Source organism: Hyperolius riggenbachi, chromosome 7, assembly GCF_040937935.1.
Source record: "Hyperolius riggenbachi isolate aHypRig1 chromosome 7, aHypRig1.pri, whole genome shotgun sequence".
In the NCBI taxonomy this organism is placed as follows: domain Eukaryota; kingdom Metazoa; phylum Chordata; class Amphibia; order Anura; family Hyperoliidae; genus Hyperolius; species Hyperolius riggenbachi.
In genome coordinates, this window is record NC_090652.1 from 134,314,683 (window position 1) to 134,336,494 (window position 21,812).

Consider the following 21,812-nt stretch of genomic DNA (forward strand, 5'->3'; position numbering starts at 1 on the left):
ATTTAGGCCATGGCCTAGGGCACCACAGGAGGAAGGGCACCAAAGCAGCAGGCTAAACTGGTGCACCATTTGCAAGCTTGCAAATGCTGCAATGCAGGGTGATCAGGCAAGCGCCTGACCACGGTACTCTGCTGCTAGCTGCCTGTGCAGCAGCCACCTTGCTCTGTGCACGTTTGCATTGTGGCCGGCGGCTATGGACTTGGACAGCATTGGAGACAGAAAGGAAGAGGAAGCTTCTGCACTGGAGACGAGCAGAGAAATGAGTGACACAGATGGCTGCTGCAGTGTGAAGGCAAGCTGGCTACCTATTAGTGTTGTCCGGATCATGAACGATTCGGATCTTTGATCCGAATCTATTTTGTGAGTCGAATCATCCGAATCATCAAAATGAGTGATTCGGATCGCAAAAAGGGCGGGGCCAGGAGCAACACGCCCCCTCACAGCGGGCAGCGGGGGTCCTGGAAGCAGAGCTGAGATGGATCGCTTTGTTGGAGGGGACTCAGGGGAGCCAGCCTTGCAGGGACAGGTAGAGGGGACATGGGTGCCACTGCCAGATATGTGTAGAGCACACATACTGGCTATAACGTGCTGCTCATTACAGGCTGGCTGTCCCGTAGTTGTGCACAGTGAACACATTGGAAACTTTTGGCTCAGCTCAGCACAGCTCAGTAACTTTGCATGCACTGTGATTGCTGTGCAATAATCCTCCTGCACTCGCTCTAAACAGCTGCACTTATCTTCTGGGAATGTTTTGGGGAATGCTTTCTTTCACTGTGCGACGTTTTCATTCAAAGTATACAGATGAACATGTATGTGAAATATATGTAAAGCATATGATTGCAGCATGTGGGTATTGTGTGCAAGCAAACATTTCTGCTCTCTGCACGTCCCTCCTCCCTTCTCTGTCCACTCCCTGCCCTCTGTCCATCTTCTCCCCTTCTCTGTGTGTCCACCCCCCTCCACTTCTCCTGTCCTGCTAGTCATTTTACCCCCGAATGCTTCCCCTTGTAAAATGATCCGAGATTCGGATCAAAGATCCGGATCTTTTCAATGATCCGATTCGAATCATCCGGATCATTGAAAAGATCCGAACTTCCCATCTCTACTACCTATACTGAAAGGGGTGGGGAGGGATTAAGGGAGTCTTTTGGCTACCTAAACTGGAGGGAAAGGGGTGGGGGGAGTAATCAGGCTACATATACTAGAGGGAAGGAGATGGGGTCATCTGGCTACCTATAGTACAGGAAAAGGGGGGATGAGTCATCTGGCTACCTATACTAGGGGGGTCATCAGGCTACTTATACTAGTGGGAGGGGTCATCTTGCTACCTATACTGAAGGAGGGGCGGCTGGTGACAGTGGCCTAGGGTTGTAAAGACTACAGATCCCCCTCCTTCACCCTCTATTTTATCAGGAAAGTCCCGCGTCGAAATCTACAGTAATAGCTGAGTCTTTAATTGGCACTGATGGTAGCGCCCACATGGTACGGCGTTTATTGTGCCCAAATATACATAATCCTCAGGACCATCCAGAGGCTTTCTTCCTTCTCTTAAAGGGAACCTAAAGCAAAGTGACAAAAAAGAGTTTCACTTACCTGGGTCTTTTACCAGCCCCCTGCAGCCGCCCGGTGTATGCGCTATCCTGGAACGATTTTCCTGTCCCCCACTGCGGCTAGGTTCTCTGCGCCTGAGCAGCCCTGGCCACGTGCGTCCTCGCTTTCACTGCCTTTGCCATCTAGCGCATGCAAAGTATTTCTCTTTCTACACATGTGCAGGACGGCAGTGAGAGCGAGGACATGCGCATCGTGGTCTGTGCAGGTGCAGTGGCTCGAAGAAGATACTTAGGCGCAACGGGGGACCGGAGCATCATTCCAGGATGGCGCGGCACTGGGTGGCGGGTAGAAGTCCCAGGTGAGTAAAACGTTTTTGTCATTTTTCTTTAGGTTCCCTATAAGGTCTATCTTTGGCATTTTTTTTCTCACACGTACATCACAGAATTGCGGCCTATAGTTGCACCCAATTTACAGTATCAGACAATGTGGAGGCATTGCACTGAACAATATCTGCTGGCTGCTAACCTAAGCTGTCTCACTGACTGACTCGCCGGCTGGCTTACTTGCTGACAATGACTGGCAGATGCCATGACTCCCGGGAAGCCCCGCCCCAAACCAGTGCGAGGCCCCGCCCCCAAACCAGCGCAAAGTCCCGCCCCCAAACCAGCGCGAAGCCCCGCACATGGGCAACATGGCAGGTGACTGGCAGATGACTCTCGGGAAGCCATGCCCCAAACCCGTTTGAAACCCTGCCCCAAACCATGTGAAGCCCCGCCCCAAACCCGTGAAAAGCACCGCCCCCAAACCCACGCTAAGCCTCGCCCATCGGCAACGTGGCAGGTGACTGGCAGCTGACTCCTGGGAAGTTCCGCCCCAAACCCGCGCTAAGCCCCGCCCACCAGCAGCATCATAATAGCAGTACCTGTCCTCCGCGGACAGTCCGGTCCCGGAGACAAGAAGAGGCAGACGTGCTTATGCTGTCCGGCCCTTCGCAGGAATAGTGACACCACAGAGACGCAGGTAGGGACAAAGCTCAGCCTACTCACTCGGGGGCCTGTATAGGAGTAACGGGGAATCATCAGATGCTCGTATGCCTAGACGGCATTTGTTATGGCTCGAGCGCCACCTTGTGGCCGATAATAGCCTCGCTGAAAATAACGATCGTGGATGGATGGAGAGTCAGCAGATAGTTCACTGGGAGGATTATGGGAGCCGTGCCAGGCCCGCCAGCATACAAGCAAGCTAAGACCCCGCTTGGTGCTTCACACAAAGGGGGGCATCGCTCTGCTGCTGGCGGCTCCCCCCAGGCCCTAATTTGACAAGCAATGCGAGCGGCAGGAATGAGCTCGGACTGAGCCGAAGCGGTAGAATCCTTCCTCACTAAAATGTCACATTTTCCCTGTCACGGAGCAGAGACTAGACCCGTCCTGCGCACAGATCAGAAGTTTGGCCAATAGCAGCAGCAGCAGATTACGACTAGCCAATGCTGTTGCGGCCAATGGCCATCCAAATGTCCACTAAGAAGTGGAGTGAGGGGCAGCATCTTAAAGAAACCCGCGAGGTTCTGCTCTACAGGAATCATGTGAACTGCAGAGAAGTCAGCTGGAATCACCTCTGCCGTGCGCTGCCTTCAGTTCTCTCACATGATGACAGTGAGCTGTGCAAGTGAGAGCAGATTCAGGAGGGCCCGCCCCCCTCGATGATGCCCTGGCTGTGACTTCTGAGTTCTGAATGGAGACTCCACATGTCCTCCCTGCTGTGATCTGGCCTGGCTCAATGTGCTGCTGTCACTCCCGGCTTGTAAACTGCACATGGAGGAGAGAGCCTGTCAGTAGCAAAGTTCTGCTAGTGCCACTGGTGCTTTCATTAACAGCAGCTGGTAAGCTTTGACTTTTTTGTTTGTTTTTATAGCTTTTCGGGGGGAGATTATGTTGCATGGCGAGGAGAGTGCTTATTGTCAGCATTGTGGTCCTCTTGTAAAGGGAACCCCTGCAGTGAGCTAATTTGAGAATGGGATACACAACAACCAAGTGTTCCAATGTCTCTGGCACAAACTTGTTTTATCACTAAGAAAAAGGCAGGCCTGATTGATAGCATTCCATCCCACTTGCTGTTAAACTGGTCACTGCTGTTCACTTAGAAGAAAAGCAATCCTGGGCAGTGGTCCTCAAACTAAGGCCCGTGGGCCGAATGTTGCCCCCTGAGGATTTTTTACCGGCCCCCCACACATAATATATTAGTTACAGATACGGTCAGCTACATCTTTAAATATTGGTGGTCCGCTTGTGGAAGAGCAGTGCTGGCACCACCCATCCACATGTAAGCCAGAAAGGCAGTAATTCGCTGGTTTCCAATAAAATTCCACTTCAGGTGACACTGCTGTATATGTCCAATTGGACTGCAGATTGTCACCTGGGTATGCTTCACTGTCTGGCCCGCAAACATTTCTACATCATTTTATGTATACTCCGCCCCCCCCCCCCCCCCCCCAGCAGTCTGAAGTATGTTGTCCTGGCCCTTGACCCAAAATGTTTGGGGACCCCTGCCTTAGCCCACTAATGCAGTTGTGCGCAGTTGTGTCCGCTTTTCAGAAACACATCAATGTTACAGATGCTGAAAAGCGGACACAACTGCGTTAGTGGGCTCAGGTCCTAAATGAAAACGATTTAGCTTTACCTGTGCCCTCTGCCAACCCCCCCATAATCTTTGTAGCTTCTGTTTTTCTTGTCCTCAAACATCAGTTTTTTTTACCTGGAGCTTCCTCCAGCCTCAAGCAGCGTATGCGTCCTTTGATGCAGCTCCGCTCCCAGCTGGTCGCCCTGTGTCTCCACCGTAGCAGCTGCCGACCTGGCCAGGTTGGCGGCTACTGCGCATGCTCGCGGCCGCACTACTTGTGGTCCGGACGTTGGGAGTGCTCTGCGCAGGCACAGAAGTACTGCACCTGCGCAGAACACACCTGGTGACGGGAGCATGAATGTGAGTGGCTCGCTCACACTTGTACAGTAGCTGCTGACCTTTCTTTAAAATACCCGATGCTTCCTTTAATAAGCTGCGACTGGGCTTACTTTTAGCTATGGTGCATTCTCTGAGTTTGCCCTATCTGCACTCAGTCGAGCTCCTATGTGGCTTTGCATAGCAGTTATCAGGGCATGCATGGTTCTAATTCTTTGAAAACCACAGATGTACCGTATATAAGCTCTCAGACCAACAAAGCATGTGCCATAGCTACAACTGAGCCTAGTCAGCTTTTTAAGAGGAGAGACAGCAGAACAACATAGCAAGTGCAAGAGAAACTGAGGGCCACACAGATTATGGGGGGCTAGAAGAAGGCACAGGTAAGGCTTTTTTTTTGTTAAGTTATGCTTCAAAGCTTTTATTTTATGATATTTAATGAGGGGTGCAATACTGCCGCAAGATTCATGCACAGTTCGCTCTGCCGACCACATCTATGCATATTATGATGGCCACAACCCTTTTTTGTAGCGGCGCAATTCGCGTGCTTTATGCACTTTTGGCCCCCGTATAGGTGTCCCTTTTCCCCTGTCTCCAACAGTTGGGAGGTATGCTTTAAAAATGGTGCAGGTGCCAGTTGCCATGGCACCATCGCTGCTCTCTTATGGCTCCCCCCCCAGCAGTGTTCCTCCCAATCACCGCTGCCTCTCTTCATACCTCAGGCGACCAGATAGAGGCAGAGCACACTATGTGCAGGTCGTGGACACTTCAAATGCTGAACTGACGTAATTGGTCATTTTCTGCATGTGAAGTGCACTAGGTCCAGGTTGGTAGTGTGCACCCTACTCTGTCTCTCTCTGGTCGCTTCTGATCTGAGGTATGAATCTGATGGTTACATGTGCACGCCGCAGGTAACCATCACCCACGACAGTGAATCCAGCACCTGCATAGCCTTGTCATGGACGGTCCTCAGAAGAGCTCACAACCTATTCCCTACCATAGTCCTAGTCTGATGTCCTACAAAATTATGTTTTTATATAACACTGACATCTGCTCAAAATTTCCAGAGTACATCTGTATGTAAGCTCCAAATCGGGAGGTGGTAGAGGGCTGAGCATGTGGGCCCCAGGCTTAAACTTATCTGGTGGACCATCAGTGTCCCAGTCCGACTCTGGGCAGGAGGCTTGGCGTAGCGGCGGGGGAAGCAGCCGGGGCGAAGCTTCAACTCACCTTCCTCGATCCCCGCGCGGCAGCCTCTATCTTCATCCTGTCCCGGCCTCTTTTGCGATGGTAACAGTGCCCCCTGTGATGACGTAACCGCATGTCATCAGAGGGGGAGCTCTTACTGATGCAACAGATGCCGGGACAGGATGAAGATAGAGGCTGCGTACGGGTAACGAGGAAGGTGAGTTGAAACTTTGCTCTGCCTGCTCTCCCTGCCCCTATGCTGGAGAGACCTACCTATCTAAACCAATACTGAGGGGTACCCACCTATCTAACCTATACTGAGGGGTACCCACCTATCTAACCTATACTGAGGGGTACCTACCTATCTAACCTATACTGAGGGGTACCTACCTATCTAATCTATACTGGGGGCATCTACCTATCTAACCTATACTGGGGGCAACTATGCGGGCTACCAATACTGAGGGCACCATCTGTACCCTATCTCATATGTTGGGCGACACGGGGGTGTAGTGGTTAGCGCTCTCGCCTTGCAGTTCTGGGTCCCCGGTTTGAATCCCAGCCAGATCAACATCTCCCAGGAGTTTGCATGTTCTCCCGAAGTCTGCGTGGGTTTCCTCCAGGAACTCTGGTTACCTCCCACATCCCGAAATACAGATAAGTTAATTGGCTTACCCCTAAATTGGGCCTAGATTACATACACTACATGATATGAGTAAGGTAGGGACTAGATTGTGAGCCCCACAGAGGTACAGTTAATGACAAGACAATATACTCTGTACAGCTCTACGTAATATGTCAGCGCTATATAAATACTTAAAATAAATAAACAGGGACTACCTGTATTTGGCTCCACCCACATCATGTTTTGGCCACGCCCATGCTTCGTGCGCCGCTTTGTTTTATGTTATGGCTACTCATTTTTAGCCACGCCACACTTCGCACGCCACTTCTTTCATGCCTGGGGGCCTCAAGTTATGGACTGCTTGGGGCCATCAAAACCTTAGCTGCTGCCTGCAGCACTGGAAGGAATAGGGCGGCTGCATACAGAGCTGTATAGGAACTAGATGCTGCAGATGACAGTGTACCCACTTAGCAGAGTGTATCACACATGGACTAGGGGGCATATAAATGTATATATTCATAAATATACCCTATAAGAGGTGCTGCTGGGTACATCACTGTGAGTAGAGATGAAGGCTTCATCTGAGTATCAAGATTTAAATAGTAACCACAATCAGAAAGTGTAATTTTGTTCCAAATTTAGCGGTTCATGGCAAAGCTGCCATACATGCAATCGTCACTTAGGGCTGGAACCCACTAGGGCGATTTTATGAGCATTTAGGGAGCAATTCAAACCGCTAGCGATTTCCCTAAATGCTCAGCTAATGTTAATGGATGGTCCAAATTCCACTGGAGGGATTGCGATTACCAAATCGCAAAATGCAGAACATGTAGCATTTTTAGCATTTAGCGTTTCTGCAATGTAAAATATATAAACGCTGGCCTAATCACTCATCAAAACCTACACAGATCGATTTTGCTAGCGTTTTGAAGTTACTGTACACTGTAAAAAAATTAAAATTAATTGAAAGGACCAAATCAGAATGAAAAACGCTAATCGCTACACAATCGCTGGCAAAAACCGTACACTTTTTAAAATCGCTCTCAAAAAAGCTCATGAAATCACTTACAAAACGTTCATACAAAACGCTAGCAATTGCGATTAGCAATATCGTTTTGTAGTGGGTTCCAGGCCTAAAATTGCTTCATATGTTAAGTGAAATAGTGGTTACAAGTCAAGTTGATTTTTCAGTAAGACCTTGCTGTTTTTCAGAAAATAAATTTTAAAATGCAAAGGAAAAATAGTTTTAAACTGTTATTTTTCTGAGTTTAACCACCTTACAACCACCTAACGCCAATTGGCGGTCGCAGGGTGGCTCCCCCAGGACTGCCTAATGCCGACTGGCGTCCAGTCCTGGGGAGGAGGTCAGCAGGGATCGCGCCCGCCGATGAGCGCATACTCGCTTTAGTGACGGAGCTCCGCTCCGTCAACAATCTGCCAGTTAGTGGCCTCTAGCAGACTGTTAGATAGTGAAACTGCCGTCTATTTACATTGTACAGCTCTGCGATTTACCGCAGCGCTGTACTGGGACAGCCCTGTTTTGTAAAAAAGGATGTGGATATGCACACCTAAATCACTGACCAAAATATAAAGTGCATGAGATGTGGACAAACCTGAGCGTTTGCTGTGCCTCCCTCCGCCCTTACTCCTTTGGCTGCTTCATTACATTGGGGGACCCTGCCCAGGACTACGTATGTATTACGTCCTTACTGGCATTGCTTGGTCCTGTCAGGTTTGTCCACATCTCATGCACTTTATATTTTGGTCGGTTGACCATATGTTCTTGAGCATATTATATCACATATGGTAAATTTGCCTGTTTGCACTTTTCCCTTTATGCTGGCACTTCTTTTGCACTTTTTTGTCTTAGCACCTTAGTATTGGTAGACCAATTGTTCAGGACCCGGGTCCCATCACTCCGTCATTGGTTCAGCAGAACCAAGGTGGATAAGTCAGCAGCCATTAGGGCCCATTAAGCTCATTTAGGAGGTGAGGCACTTGTGATTGTTTGTATGTTTTCCACATAACTGTGTTGTGGATTGTTTTGCTTTTAAATGTTTTTAGAATTTTTTAGCATTTTCCAATAAAGCATTTTGTAATATCAAAGGTGGTGCAGCAGTTTTCATACCAGGGATCTTTTTCTTTACTTATCAAATTGTACTGGGACAGCCCTGTCACTTGCCTGTCCCCTGGAATAGGAAGGAAAAGGATCGCTCTCATGGGCTGATGCCTATGAGAGACAATCAAGCTGATTGGACCTCAGGGGAAGAAACAGGGCCGGATTGAGGCCACGGCCACCTAGGCCATGGTCTAGTGCACCACAGAAGCAAGGGCACCAAATCAGCAGGGTAAACTGGTGCATCATTTGCAAGTTTGCAAATGCTGCAGTGCAGGGAGAGCAGGTGAGCGCCTGACCGCGGTACTCTGCTGCCAGCCGCCTGTGCAGCAGCCACCTTGCTCTCTGCATGTTTGCATTGTGGCCGGTGGCTATGGACTTGGGCAGTATTGCAGAGTTACAAGAGGATGATGTAGAATAGCAGCTGATAGTCGTTCACATCTCCACTTGTCTCCAGCATAGAAGCTTCCTCTTCCCGTCTGACTTGCTGGTAACATGCCGGCAAGTCACAAGTGAGAGATGCTGGTTGGAGGGACAGATGTACAGCAGCGGCTGATGGAGACAGAGGGGAAGAGGAAGCTTCTGCCCTGGAGAAGAGTGGAGAGGTGACACTGATGGCTACTGCGGTGTGGAGGCGAGCTGGCTACCTATACTGAAAGGTGGGAAAGGGAGGGATTAAGGGAGTCACCTAGCTACCTATACTTGAGGGGGAGGGGTCATCAGGCTACCTATACTAGAGGGAAAGGGGGAGGGGTCATCTGGCTACCTATACTGAAGGGGTCGGCTGGTGACAGTGGCCTTGGGCGGTAAAAAAGTACAAATCCGGCTCTTGTAGTCTGTGGAAGGGATTTGTAAAGGCAGAGTGTATAATTTGAAGTGCATTAAATAACTACAGTATTGCCAGAACAATAGCCTATTTGCACTATTTTATGTATACTGTATAATATACATGTATGTATATAATAAAACTTTCTCTTGCTCTCTTTGCTCTCTTTCAACACCCTCTCTTTAGTGTTCTCTCACTTTCTTTGTCCCAATTGTGAATTGTCTGCCTGTGCCCATTTGCACCCACATCTCACCCTTCCACTTGTGCAGTGCCAAACTAATTTAGCAGCACCATAGGGGGGCAGCACACAGAGCTGAGTGCTTACAGGAAGGAGGGTGCATTACAGAGGAGCATATACTAGGAGGGGAGCATTGTAATCACTGGCTCTATAAGGCTAGGGCTATATCTGGGAGTATTATACCCGGGGACACTAAAGGGGAGCTAAATGTAGGGTGCACTAACATTATTACTGTAATCCTTATGTATTTATATGGCACTGACTGACTGCAGTTATTTATAGGGTACACTAACTGTCCTTGGAGCTCACAAAGTAATTCCTATCATAGTCTTATGTCCAAACTTATTATTGTGTATTTATATATCGCTCACATCTACTGCAGCACGTTATAGAGTACATAGTAATGTCACTGACTGTCCTCAGAGGAGCTCACAATCTAATCCCCACCATAGACATAGTCTAATGTCCCACTATATTATTATGTATTTATACAGTATAGAACTGACATCTTCTGCAGCACTTTACAGAGTAAAATAATCATGTCACTGACTGTCCTCAGAGGTGCTCCCAATCTAATCCCCACCATAGTCATAGTCCAAGGACAATTTAGGGGGGAACCAATAAACTTATTAGGATTTTTTGGTGAAGGGGGGACTCGATACATCACCAGTTCATATTCTGTGATGCAGTCAATCATATCCTGTGCTACTTTACATGTTCGGGCTCCATTAAGACCCTGGAGGGGCGATTGGAGAAAGTGGAATTTGGACGGAGAAATGTACAAATCTGGCCCTGACTGAGCTGGCAGTGGTGTTATTTCCTTCCCTATTCATCCCGCTCCTGGTTGGTGAGTAACTTTTCCCTTTTTCAGCCTCCACCTGCTGCCAGTGTTAATATCCCCTCCCTCTGCCTGGTTCTGAGGAATAGGCAGTAATCTTATGCTAGGTACACATAATGAGTTTATATTGCAGATTTCCTGCCAGATCGATTATTTCCAACCTGTCCGATCTGATTTCCGTTCGCTTCTCCATTTATTTCTATGGAAAATCTATAGGAAATCAGATTGAACAGGTTGGAAATAATCGATCTGGCAGGCAATCTGCCAGAAAATTTCAATCTGTGTACCTAGCATTAATCCCTGGCACTAAGTAATTAAACGCACCCCATATTCTGTGCTGGCTGCCGACCAGTATTTGGCAGTAATCCTCCTGGTCGTCCACCTCCTGCCTGGCACTAAGTAATTAAACCTACCCCCGTGGTTGGTAGAATGATCTACTCTGTGCTGGCTGCCGGCGAGTATCTGGCTGTAATCCTCCTCTGGTCAGCAATAATGTTTTGTCCAACTCCTGGCTGTCAGTGATGTTCAGTATGCTTTTTGACAGAAAACTTTGCCCCTGTGGCTCTTTTACACTACATGCAATTGCGATTTTGATGAAATTTTTTAAGCAATTCCGATTTTTAGTGTGATTTAGAGTTCTTTTACACTACATGCAATTTTGATGCGATTTTATATGCAATTCCGATTTTTGATTCAATTAAAAAAAAGTTCTGCATGCTGCCTTTCTCTTCTTGTGTTGCTAGCATCCAGTAAAAATCGGAAATTGCAATGTGCAGTACAAAAGAAGACTAAGGGCTCTTTTATACTACCTGCAAATCTAATTTCTGATTTTACAGTGGCTTGCAAAAGTGTTCGGCCCCCTTGAAGTTTTCCACATTTTGTCACAAACGTGAATCAATTTTTTTGGAATTCCATGTGAAAGACCAATACAAAGTGATGTACACGTGAGAAGTGGAACGAAAATCGTACATCATTCCAAACATTTTTTAAAATAAATAACTGCAAAGTGGGGTGTGCGTAATTATTCAGCCCCATGAGTCAATACTGTGTAGAACCACCTTTTGCTGCAATTACAGCGGCCAGTCTTTTAGGGTATGTCTCTACCAGCTTTGCACATCTAGAGACTGAAATCCTTGCCCATTCTTCTTTGCCAAACAGCTCCAGCTCAGTCAGATTAGATGGACAGCATTTGTGAACAGCAGTTTTCAGATCTTGCCACAGATTCTCGATTGGATTTAGATCTGGACTTTGACTGGGCCATTATAACACATGGATATGTTTTTGTTTTAAACCATTCCATTGTTGCCCTGGCTTTATGTTTAGGGTTGTTGTCCTGCTGGAAGGTGAACCTCCGCCCCAGTCTCAAGTCTTTTGCCGTCTCCAAGAGGTTTTCTTCCAAGATTGCCCTGTAATTGGCTCCATCCATCTTCCCATCAAGTCTGACCAGCTTCCCTGTCCCTGCTGAGGAGAAGCACCCCCAGAGCATGATGCTGCCACCACCATATTTGGCAGTGGGGATGGTGTGTTCAGAGTGATGTGCAGTGTTAGTTTTCCGCCACACATAGCTTTTTGCATTTTGGCCAAAAAGTTCCACTTTGGTCTCATCTGACTAGAGCACCTTCTTCCACATGTTTGCTGTGTCCCCCACATAGCTTGTGGCAAACTTCAAATGGGACTTCTTATGCTTTTCTTTTAACAATGGCTTTCTTCTTGCCACTTTTTCATAAAGGCCAACTTTGTGCAGTGCACGACTAATAGTTGTCCTATGGACAGATTCCCCCACCTGAGGTGTAGATCTTTGCAGCTCATCCAGAGTCACCATGGGCCTCTTGACTGCATTTCTGATCAGTGCTCTCCTTGTTTGGCCTGTGAGTTTAGGTGGACGGCCTTGTCTTGGCAGGTTTACAGTTGTGCCATACTCTTTCCATTTCTGAATAATCACTTGAACAGTGCTCCGTGGGATGTTCAAGGCTTTGGAAATCTTTTTGTAGCCTAAGCCTGCTTTAAATTTCTCAATACATTTATCCATGACCTGTCTGATGTGTTCTTTGGACTTCATGGTGTTGTTGCTCCCAATATTCTCTTAGACAACCTCTGAGGCCGTCACAGAGCAGCTGTATTTGTACTGACATTAGATTACTCACAGGTGCACTCTATTTAGTCATTAGCACTCATCAGGCAGTGTCTATAGGCACATGACTGCACTCAAACCAAAGGGGGCTGAATAATTACGCACACCCCACTTTGCAGTTATTTATTTTTTAAAAATGTTTGGAATCATGTATGATTTTCATTCCACTTCTCACGTGTACACCACTTTGTATTGGTCTTTCACGTGGAATTCCAATAAAATTGATTCATGTTTGTGGCAGTAATGTGACAAAATGGGGAAAACTTCAAGGGGGCTGAATACGTTTGCAAGCCACTGTACATGCGTTTCCGCTTGGTGGTATAAAAAAAAAATAAAAATAAAAAGTTCTCCATGCTGCATTTTTTTTCTTAGTTTTTCTCAAAATTTAGCCACTCAATCAAACAAAACTAACACCATAAGTGTCTAAGGCCTCTTTCCCACCAGGACGTTGCATTTTAGGAGACGTTATAGGTCGCATAACGTGCCCCTAACGCAACGCCTGGTGGTGCTGGAGGAGGACGCTACCTACAGCTGCGTTAATCAGCTCTTGGTGCACCTTTTTTGTCCTATGCGCTGCAGAGACCACGTGATCGGAACACTCCGCATGGTCCCGCCAGCCAATCAGTGGCCGCTCCAGGAAGAAAACACTGCAGTGCAGTGAATATTAATTAGCCATGTAGCTAAGTACAAAAGTGGACTCTCCGCTCCTCCTCTCCTGACAAAAAACCCAATTACTGAGCATGTGCACACAGTCTAACGTAGAACGCACAGCATGCTGCACTTTCTTTGAACATCCAGCGTTACACTGTAACGCAACGTGATCACTGTGAAAAGCCCATTGATTTTTCATTGCTGTGAGTTGGGCTGCGTTACAGGCTGCTGTAACGTCAGCCTGTAACGTCCCACTGTGAAAGCAGCCTAAATGGATGAAACCAAATTAGCATGCAAAAAAAAGCATGCATGTAGAAATTGTAATAAAACTCAACCTGTAGCCAGTATACAGATAAACTATAACTGTATTGGTGCCAAAAAAAACACATAAAAACAATTAAAAACCAAAACAGCATTTGGGGGATCTGGCCCAAATGACCATGAATCACAATATAATATTCATAACTGAGTACATGAACAGGTAATGATTCACAATTGCACAATTAAGTACAACAAAAACTGCTGCCTCAATAGCATGTTTGTTTTTTATGTATTTATATATTGCATATGTTAGGGTCTACATCAATGAATGGAAGCACTAATTGTATAAGGTTTTTTCACAGCCTTGTTTAAGCTTATTATAACCCTGTATTTCTAGATTATTGATGGCTATATATCATCATTTTCTCTAATTCATTATTTTTCTTTTTTATTTCTTATATAGATTGACTCATCAAACGCCCATTGTTGAAAGCAAGCACCATACACTATATGAAGATATTTTTATTCAATTTGAAGATATCATCAAGATAGAGAGGGATCTATTGCCTGCCCACACACTGCAGACAGATTTCATATAGAGGCCAGGAGTCGGCGCCGGCGGACAGGTGAGCCTTTAACGCTTTTGTTGCTTATTAAGGAAAAAACACTGTTTATGGTGGCCATACATGGTACCATTTTTTTCATACAATCTTACCATTTCTATGTAGTATAAGGGTAAATTAAGTGAATATACTGAAAGGATAATTTAGGCAGTTCCCTTGTATTACATAAAAATGGTAAGATTGTATGAAAAAATTGTACCATGTATGGCCACCATTAGGTTCCTTTAATGCATATTGTTGTTGTTTTATACTTTGATGCAAAAACATTGTTGAAAATGAGAGAAATAAGGGTTGCTGTTTGTCAATGTTAAATATGGATATGGGGGCTGTGTGTTTATAGGGAGGTGATCTGCTGCATGTTAGGGGAGGTTATACACAGAAGTGGGGCTGCACATGGAAGGATACCCAAAAGAAAGTTGGGTTAGAGGAGGACAAAGTATGAATTTGGCATCTTGTCACCCGGGCAACCACTACGAGCCGCTTTCCACTGTAAGGATGAAAAACTGATCCGGGTAACAACTGATCCATCCAACAAACGGATCTGTTTTTATTGGGCATCAGTTTCTCATGCGTGACTTCTGTTCCGTTAGGGATCGGTTGATGCATTAGTAAATCCGGAATTATCGTAGATTCCCTATATTTGCAGTGTTCTCCCCAAGCACTTTTAGCTTGGTTCTCCACCCGGCTAGTTTTGGTGAGCACCTGGCTATCATCGGCTCATTTCCTACTATTCTGTAAGCAGAGTTGCAAACAGAAGCACCGGCCCTGCATTCTCTTCTCTCACCCCACCCGGGTATTCTTTAATGCCACCCAGCTACTATTTCATTTCACCCGACTGGAAAAAAATTCCGGGGAGAATACTGTATTTGTGGTTCATTCAGCAGAACGGACTGAACAGATCATTTTCAAACAGACTGAGGATCTGTTCCTATCCGTTGTGATACGTTCTGGAAACGGACCGTTTTTTATGGACAATGTGCACCGGCCTTTAGGATTTATCCATGCCTTCATTTTTCTGCCTCTTAGCAGACACTAAGGCCGTTTTCACACTGCATATCTGCGTTTGCCGTGCGGTACAAGGACCGCACCATCAAAAACAGGCCTTCAGGGATTTCTGCGTTAATACGCGATAATCTGACAAGATAAAGGCAGGAAATTGCTCTAGCTGTGAGTTAGCAATTGTTTGTTGCAGTTAGCTTTCAGTTTAGAGGCAGTGGGGGTGAATTCCCTGGAGGTGAGAGGTCCAGGGGTTGCCTGCACTTGCCTCTAGGTATTGCATGGTGGTTTGGGGACCATAGCCAGTGAGAGAGACTGGGGCCCCCGTTTGTCGTGCAGACCAGTGTTTGTGATTTCAAATTTTTTTGCAGCTTCCCGGATGCGGTTGACAGATGAGTGGTTAGGGAGTGGACCGTGTGGGAGATGTGCCTACACGGGGCGTCCCTGTAACCGATGCAATCTACGATTGCTTCTAACCGAAGCCTCCCACCTGAATGCTACACAATTTATGCAATTCCTGCTAGATTTGGTACAGCAGGCAAAGAGTGTATAACACCAGTACACCTGATTGGCTGACTGGCGTCTGCTGACCAGATAAAGGCAGGCAATTGCTCTAGCTGGGAGTTAGCAACTGTGTTTGTTGCAGTTAGCATTCAGTTTAGAGGCAGTGGGGGTGAATTCCCTGGAGGTGAGAGGTCCAGGGGGTTGCCCGCACATGCTTCTAGGTATCGTATGGTGGTTTGGGGGCCCCAGCCAGTGAGAGAGACTGGGGCCCCCGGTGCGGACCAGTGTTTGTGTTAATACGCGATAATCCCCATCTGGCAGCAGGCCAAGCAGGAAGTAATGCACTCTAGCTCTCACTTCTTTTGGCCAAATAGATGACGCGCACAGAAGTGTATTGCATGCGCGATACAGAAAACTTGTGGCAATCATCTTAAAAAAACAGGCATCGCCATACTGTAGATTTACATGGCTTCCGGTCCACTGCAGGTCGTCACATTAGTCGATGGAGCAGGATGCAAGATATCAGTTGATCGCATAGGAATCTGTTACTGTTCACATACCATTCGATTGACTCTGAATTGTTTTTTGCATTCAGAACATGGAGGCACAACATTGGTCAGATCGATTTGTGAAAGTGAATCGCATTGGACCTCGCTTTTACTGTGTGGGCTATTAGCCGATCGACTTTCGATCAACCACACTGAAGTTGATGTCCCGATAAAGTCAATTGCTTTGTCGATTTACTGGTAATCAGAATTGCTAGATGTATGGTCACCCTAAGGCGTATTTTCCACAAGCACCTGAAGGCAGTGAATTCACTGCCTGTCAGCTGCTCCCATCCACCAGCCGGTTGCTTGCTAGCGCTTGGCACAGGCAGCACCCCCATGTAGTTTCCTCTGAGCACGACGCTTGCCGCGCTTAGATGCAACATGAGACAGTTTACTGCCGCTGTGTGTAAAACATGATGCCCGGTGTTACCGATCACTTCCACTCAGCTGCATGTAATTACAGCGGCGCTTGTGGCCGGCATCCGTGGATAAGAGGCCATTAGGTACACTTGTCTGTCATTTTTCTATGCACCATTATTAGGATGCATTTTCTGTACACCATGTGTGTCTGTATGTGGGTAAACACGTGCGCTTTTTCACAGAGGCTAATATAATTGATGGAGAAAATGCACACAGTGCTACACTGCTATACTTTTTTTTTTCTGTTTGCGTAAAACGCATTCAAGTCTGAACTAGACTGGTGATGGGAGAGTGATTGAGCATGTGCGCGGCTAGGGCCATGCAGGTGCAGTGGCCATTGACTGGCCTAGTCGCCGAAATCAAACCTCAGCCGCTGCAGGAGACCAGAAGCACAGGCAAAGGACGGCTGCAGAAGCCCCAGGTAAGTGAAACTATAAGGTGCCCATTAGCGGTACAATATTCTCCTCAGATGCAATAATTCCATCAGATTTGTGGAACTGAAAGTAATCAGAAGGTAATTATCGATTGTCCACATAAACCAGATGATTCTGGCACTTTCTCTCTTCAGATATGCTTGCAAAATCCAACATTCTGGTCAACAAAGTTTCTAATTTTAATTGACTATAGAATTGTTTCACATCGATTTTCTTCGCATAGTGCATGGTTTTCTGTACGTGTCCATCATAAAAATTTGATCGAATAATTGCATCTGAGGAAAATATTGTGCAGTTAATGGGCATTTTTAGGCATTTCTTAGTTATAGAACTAAAAAAGTTCTATTTTTTTAGGGGGCCTTTCACACTGGTGCGGTGTGGCATTTTTCTGCAGCCTAACGACAGGGCAATAAAAGTCTATGGGGCATATCACACTCTACGCTACTCAGTGTGCCAGAAGTGTTTAATACAACGCAAGCGCATGCCTAAGTTAGCGTGCGACTCCTGCGGCGATTATCGCAGTAATACCCAAACACCTGTTTTGTGTGGACCTCGGACTGCACCGCTACTGCCAGTGCGCAGTGTGAAACCGACCTAAAAGGTAAGACCTGAATGCTCTTCTTGAGAGCGATTGGAGGTGGAGGGTGATGGAGTTAGCTTGTACTTGTAATAAGGCAGTGCTTCCCAGACTTTTTCCTAATTAGTGGCTGGTGCTGCTGTTGGCACAGTGACTGCTGCTATTGAGTGGGTGCTACTGATGCTGGTACAGTGGCCGCTGCTTATTAGTAGCGTTTACTGATGCTGGCAGTAGCTGCTACTGCTGCTGGCATAACAGACAAGAGTGACAGTGAACCTGGAGAGCATCTTTTAATCTGGACATATACAGTATAGCTGCGATTGTACAATCGTGTCCAGTCTTACCATATGAACATTTTTGTTTCAATTAACCTGTAGTGAGCAAAACAGGAAGAGGAGTCCCGCTACACCATTGGTGGGGTAAAAGTTTATCCAACTTTTATTTAGCACATCAGTGAATACACAGAATAAAGCTCACGCGTATCGGAGCTCTGCATGGCTCCTTAATCATAGCCCCCAGCAGACATTCTGTGCCCGCGCTGCCACTCACCGATGCTTTGGGCTCCGGTGGGAGTTCAACTTACTTGGGGTTTCTACTGGCCCCCCGCAGACGTCCTGTGCCCACGCCGGGACAAAACGATCCTCCGGTCTCCCGCTGTGGCTCACTTCCGGAGTTTGCGACTTTGATGTCGCAAACTACTGTGTCCTTGCGCCCGCTGTTTTCACCGGGAGCTTCCGGCGCAGTACTGTACTGCACAGGAAGCTCCCAGTGGCGGGAGTGAGGACGTTCGCGGCCAGGGCCGTGCAGGCACATTAGTTTGCTACATTAAAGTTGCAAAATTCAGAAGTGAGCCGCAGCGGGAGACCGGAGGATCATTTTGTCCTGGCGTGGCTACAGGACGTCTGCGGGGGGCCAGTAGAAGCCCCAAGTAAGTTGAACTCCTTTTTACTTGGGGCTTCTACTTACCTGGGGCTTCCTCCAGCCACCAGAAGCCTATGTGTCCCTTTCTGTAGCTCCACTCCAGCCAGGTCGGCGGCCACTGTGCGTGCGCGCTTCTGCTTGTGATCACGGTCCCGTCACCATGCAGGTGCCCAAAGTGCTTGCTTTTGTGACTTGCTGCCAGTACAGGGCTCTTTTCCACAGATGGCTGAACTGCTCGTTTGTAAGGCACTTCAGCGTCCTGTCTACCACCCACGACTGCCATTCGGGGCTGTCTGCTGCCCATGCCGAGCATTAGCATGCACCCGGCTGCTGAACAGTAGCAGCTGACGGGAGGGGAATTCACCACCTGTCAGAAGCTCTGGAGAAGAGGCCTTAAAGTGAACCTGAGGTGAGAGTGATATGGAGACTTCCATATTTATTTCCCTTATCCTCTGCCTCTACAACATTTAGCCATCGACCCTGAACAAGCATGCAGCAGATCAGGTGTTTCTGACATTGTTGTCAGATCTGCCAAGATCAGCTGCATGCTTGTTTCTGGTGTTATTCAGACACTACTGCAGCCAAATAGATCAGCAGGGCTGCCGGGCAACTAGTATTGTTTAACAGGAAATAAATATGGCAGCCTCCATATCACTCTCACCTCGGGTTCACTTTAAGGCGGCCACTAATGATACAATTTGCTGAGAGATCGTTTACAAGTAATTCTTCATAAGAACGATCGGAAATTATTGTTTGGAACCACCAATGGAAACAAATCTCCTAACCATTCTGATCAGATTTCATAAATCTAATCATATTAACCTCCTTGGCAGTATGGACGAGCCGCGTAACAGTCCCCCTCGAGACCCCGTGCGCAGCCTGGCCAATCAGTGCTAGGCTGCGCTGAGGGGTGGATCAGGACTCCCTGTGACGTCTGACGTCATTCCGTTTGTCGCCATGGTGACGGGGGAAGCCCTAAAGGAAATCCCGTTCAGAACGGGGTTTCCGGATGGGCTTGACCGCCGGCGGCGATCGGAGGGGTGGGGATGCCGCAGGGAGGGGGAATCATGTAGCTAGCCGTAGGCTAGCTACATGATTAAAAAAATAAAAAAAACTGCTGCGCAGCCACCCTGGCGCAATCAATAGAACGCCAGGGTGGTTAATGAAATCTGATCAGATTGGCTCAAAAATTTTTATTTTTTTTTTCCACTAGTGGTCATGAACAACTGTTTCCGAACGATTCCTCATATGAGTGATCGGAAATGATAGTTTGTAACTACTAATGGAAAATAATCTCCTAACCGATTACATTAATGAAACCAATCCGATTTTCGGATCAATCCCATCAATCTGATCGGATTGTTTTTGAGATTTTTGTCTATTAGTGGTCGCAAACAATCATTTCCAATCGTTCATATGAAAGAATCATTCGAAAATTGTATTGTTAGTGGCCACCTTTAGTATTAACCTGTCACTACTCAAATTCATGATGTGGGCACTTTATTTTAGTAACAGGTGTACATTATATGCAATCCCCGCTCCATATCCTCATACCATGTGACTTTGGAGTGTATGCAATAAACTGCGTTAAGCAGAATTTCATGCATAAGGTTTTACGCATGAGGAGTAGTGACAAATGCATTGCATGTAATTTATTGTATTCTGCTCTACTAATCCTGCAGCAAGACTTTATGCACATCATCTTGCTTAATGCAATTTATTGCACACAACCTTTTTGAGTCTAGTTTTATGAAATATTTAAGGGCTCAATTAACTGCCAGGACCATGGTCCTCAGTTTCCTGTGGGAAGGGTTTCACCACAATATCATCCATCAGCCCCCTGATGATGCGTGTGTATATAGGAATAGATTTCTCATGTAAAGGGGTATCAGCTACTGATTGGGATGAAGTTCAATTCTTGGTCACGGTTTCTCTTTAAAGGCCCGTTTCCACTTCTGCGGTGGCAATCGCCATGGAAAAATTCGCATGCGGTTGTATGCAAATTTTCATCCGAATTCGCATACGATTTCGCATGGATGACTATGCGAATTTAACCAAGGCAGTGCCTGTGTGCTTTTCCATTGTTTCTATGTGAAATCGTGTGCGAATTTCCTATTAAATACATTGTATGCGAATCGCATAGCGGTATGCAAATTCTAATGACTCTGACGTGCAGATTTTTTTTCTGCACAGAAAAACGCTCAGAAATCCTGGAAAGTGGAAACAGTCCAATCCACTTGTATTGTCTATGCGAATCTGCATGCAGGAAACGCATGCAGATTCGCTCTAGTGGAAACGGGTCTTAACTGTGTGCTCAGCAAGCAGTTACCAGGCAGCAGTGAGCATTTACCAGGCAGCAGGGAGCAGTTGTGAGTTTGAGAGGCATTTCACTGCCTATTATCAGCCCGTGGAAAAGAGGCCTAAGGGCTCAGACACACTATGTGCTTTTCTCAGCGCTTGTGATTGATTAGTGCGGTTGATTGGCACTTTTTAAAAATTGCTCCCATTCACTTGCATTAAAATTGCGCTAAAAATCATTGCAATTGCGTACGCGTAAAAACGTAAGTGATCGCAGCAACTTTTACTGCAATTTTTATGCAAGTGAATGGGAGCGATTGTTAAAAAGTGCTAATCAACCGCACTAATCAATCACCAGCACTAAGAAAAGCGCTTATAGTGTGTCTGAGCCCTAATGTCCTTTTTAAAACGTGAAGTGGAAGTTGTCTCTGAATTTTTAAAGTTGACCTGAACTCAGAACTTCCTCTCTGCTCTAAAAGATACGCAACAGCATAATAACCTTTAGGGCTCTTTCCCACTAAGACGTTGCGTTAGATGCGACGTTAAGGTCGCATAACGAGCCCCTAACGCAATGCATGTGAGCTTTGAAGTTGGACGTTATATAGAGCCATGTTATGCGTCCGTGATGCGTACTTTTTGACGCACACTATCGGACGAAAACTGCGCATGCGGCAAAAGACTGTGGAGACCACGGGATCGGAAGACTCCGCATCACGTGGTCCCGCCAGCCAAAGTGGCCGCTCCAGGAAGTAAACACCACAGTGCAGTGAATATTAATTAGCCATGTGGCAAAAAAAAACCCAAAACCAGACAATGAGCATGTGCAAACAGTCTAACGCAGCAACATACGAGTATAACACACAGCATGCTGCACTTTCATTTAACGTGCAGCGTTCTACTCGAACGCAACGTGCGCACTGTGAACAGCTCAATGATTTTTCATTGCTGTGAGTTGGGCTGCGTTACAGGCTGCGCTAACATGCCCCTGTAACGTCCCACTGTGAAAGCAGCCTTAAAGAGAACCCGAGGTGGGAATTACTTTTACTATTGGGGCACAGAGGCTGGTTGTGCGCACTAAGACCAGCCTCTGTTGCCCCATCGTGTGTCTCCATGT

At 46.7% G+C, this 21,812-nt stretch overlaps 1 protein-coding gene across 9 annotated transcripts in view; it reads left to right on the forward strand.

The window, feature by feature from the left end:
* The first annotated feature begins 2,461 nt into the window (after nucleotides 1-2,461).
* The window catches only part of LITAFD (LITAF domain containing), a 311,228-nt gene continuing 291,877 nt past the window's right edge, over nucleotides 2,462-21,812 (forward strand). For 3 of the 9 annotated variants that reach the window (XM_068244656.1, XM_068244664.1, XM_068244657.1), the window contains exons 1-4: nucleotides 2,462-2,571; nucleotides 10,230-10,343; nucleotides 13,841-14,003; nucleotides 17,257-17,503. The gene's annotated coding sequence lies outside the window, so the exon portion shown is untranslated. Of the gene's footprint in view, nucleotides 2,572-3,317; nucleotides 3,431-10,229; nucleotides 10,344-13,840; nucleotides 14,004-17,256; nucleotides 17,504-21,812 lie in introns of those variants that run through there. The other 6 variants (XM_068244661.1, XM_068244662.1, XM_068244658.1 and 3 more) reach the window with 5 other exon arrangements.